Source organism: Varanus komodoensis, unplaced genomic scaffold, assembly GCF_004798865.1.
Source record: "Varanus komodoensis strain SLA01 unplaced genomic scaffold, ASM479886v1 scaffold73, whole genome shotgun sequence".
Taxonomy (NCBI): domain Eukaryota; kingdom Metazoa; phylum Chordata; class Lepidosauria; order Squamata; family Varanidae; genus Varanus; species Varanus komodoensis.
In genome coordinates, this window is record NW_025336386.1 from 1209532 (window position 1) to 1212622 (window position 3091).

Here is a 3091-nt window from a genome sequence, read left to right on the forward strand (position 1 = left end):
CAGCAGAACCTGCCATGGTGATTAGTTCCTGGGAGCAGCTGCCTCTGGACATTGGGCCATGGGGGGATGCACCAAGTCTGCTTTCCCGCTCCCGCGAGCGCCTGCTGCATCAGCCTGTCCCTCGTTCTCCAGCCAGCGAAGCCTTGGGATGACGGGCGGGATGGGGAGGCGCCCCTCGCACGAAGGCTCGGCCCAGCACCTCCAGGAGACCACAGAAATGCAGCCGGGGGCTTTTCCAGCAGCCTGCAGGGAGCACGAGCTTATCTGGAGCCCGGGCTGGCCTCCCGGACCTGCTGCTGCTCCTTGTCACCAGTCCTCGTGAGCCACCGTGGTTGCTCGCTGGGACCCCTTCTGCCCTGGACTTCAGCACCCCAGCCATGAAAAAGAAGGAACCATTCTACTTCTCCGCATTCTGCTTCCGCAGCACCAGGGCACCCAGACACACAGGGGAGGACAGAGGACTCATCCTGGCGTGTTGTGCCCGGTCCGTGGCCAAGCCAGCGCTCAGGCCTCGCTCTGCACTGCTGGGGCCTCGCTGCAGCCAAACGCCTCCTGGAGTTGTTGCGAGGCAGCTCGGTTCAGTGCTGCGCCCACGGGAATCCAGCTGTGGTGGAAGGGGAGTGGCGGGATCAGGCGCTCCTGAGGCCACTTGAGCCTGTGCTCAAGCCACCGCCTCAAGTGGCGATGAAGATGGAACCGGGCTTTGGGCTCGTTGCTGAGCGTGGCTCCTGGGTGTGTATTTCCACCATGCTCCCTGATCTGCAGCAGAGTATTCCAAAGGGACGCTCGGAGCCAGCAGAGTGTATTTTGAAGTTCAGGCGCTCGGAGTGCCGTCCCCATGGCCACGCCCCGAAGGAGCGGCCAAGCGCTCAAGCGCCACTGCCCCGCCTGGTGCCTGGTTCCCTGTCAACAAAGCCATTCTGGCAGTTTTCATCTCCAGGGGGACGGAGTCTTTCCTAAAGCTCTTGCATCTTAATTGCTGCTGCAAAAGTCTTTGCATTGCAACAGAGAAGAATATGTGCTCGCTGGAAAAATGCATTTCCCCCAGCAATTGACACAATAATGTGAAGGAAACGGGGAATTCTGAGGTGAGCTTCGGGACACCTTCAACATCCCTGCAGATAGGAAGGGGCTGAACTGCGCCCCTGGTGGGAAGAAATGCAAGAGCAGGCGAGGCTCTGGTCAAGCTGAGAAACGCTTTAACTTGCTAGACTTTATGGCTGGACAGAAGGTCTGTTGCATTCACCTCATGGCTGCAGTGGCTTTAGCATAACCCCTTTCGATCCCCACATCTGCTCCATGGCTGGGTTTGCATGATAGGCGGGCCCATTGTGGGCACGATCCATGGGGGGGGGGGGGCTGGCGCCACATCATGCAGGTGCAGACTGGTTTTGCAAGGGTGGCTTATTTGTGGGGAACAACCCACGGCTGCTCTGGCCACTGCACCCACAATGAGCTGCCGCAGCATCAGAACCCGGGGACAAGCTCTCGCTGCTCACGTGGGCCTCCCAGGGGATCCCGAGCGCCACCACCCATGAAAAGCCCTCAGGGCACTCGGGGTGGCTGGCGCTGGCTTCCCCACCTTCCCTGTGGGAGGCCCTGTGGGTTGTTTCCTGCACAACCAGCCCATTGCATGGCCAGCGTGAATCAAGGCAATGTGCAGTCGTGCCCACCAGATGAGGAATTCCAGACCACTTCCTGTCTTGGGTTGCAGTTCTTGCTGGCTTTATGAAGCCCCACTGCATCATTTCCAGGAATTATGACCAGCTCATTCCAAGGGAGAATGGAGCACTCAGCACCTTCACCCAAAGCACAAGGTGAATTTAATGTTGAGGGTGCTGCTTAGGAAGGACGACTGATGGAAATGGGAAGAAATTTACAAGGTTTTCTTGTCTTTATTATATAAAAATTAAAGGTTGCCCCCCTTCTCTTATGTTTTAAAATGCACATACATCATTACTGAATGCTGAACAAAGTTGAAAGAGGTTCTTATGTTTTAAAAGGAGATTCAAATACTTTTGCATCCTGAAAAGGGTTGCCAAATGATCAGAAAATGCAGGCCCGGCCATCTTTCTCCTAGGGCCTAGGCTTTTAACAGCAGCTTGTTGTGGGTCCATCATCAGGGGAAGCTTTTCACAAGATGGAAAGAAGCACTATCACCCGCTGGCATCTGAAAGCACATGAGTATGAACCTACCATAGGGCTATTTTGATAATATAGTATAGATTTGTCAGTTGCCTGAGAGGTCCATGCAAAAGAAAATGTGATGGAAGATTAAGGAATCGACAGCAGATTTGGTAGAAGTTTACATTCCAGGGATGAGCTGCTGCCTTACCAGGAAAACCCCTTGCTGCATCCCTGAAAGGTTGCCCTGCAGTGCTGGGGGCATTTTTGGAATTTGGTGGAATCTGTTGCTTTTGGTGCAACTCTGACTGAGGTGAATCTGCCTTTGTTCTCTTCCGTCTGACAATCCCTTTTTGGGTGTGTGATTTGAACTTCCACAGGTTCTTTCAGGAACACGTTGCACCTCTGAAGCTCCTCAGGGGTCTCCCTGCACAGGATGGCAGCCTTCGAGCAATACAGAAGCCCTGCGGCGTGGGACGGGGCTGAGGGGACCTGTCCGAGCAGGGAAATTCCTCGCTCCGAAGTCCCACTGAGGGCAAGTTGGGGTGCATGAACAGCCTGACCCCAAAACAACATTTATTTATTTAGAACCTGCCCGATAACCTTCAGTCTCTTGGTGGATTAGAGTAGTAGAGACAAAGGGTTCAAATGTAAAGCTGTCTATTAATATTACCAGGACTAAAATATAATGCGCATTTATGAGGAAGCTAAATAAGAGCTTGCTTCTGGAAGCATTTTGTGGTGATTCCTCTCTGCATGCAGCCGGTGCAAGAGCCGCTTCAAGTGCGGCTTTGCAGGAGGAGTGCGCAACCCCCGTTGTACCCCAGGGGTCACAGGCGCACCTCCACACCAGCTCAACTCTGCCCCCTAGTGATGTGCACGAGGAGGAGGATTTCTGGGATCGGGAGCAGAGACTGCAGGTGACCGGGAATCTGGCAGCGGTTCATGATAGCAGCCAAAGCGGGGG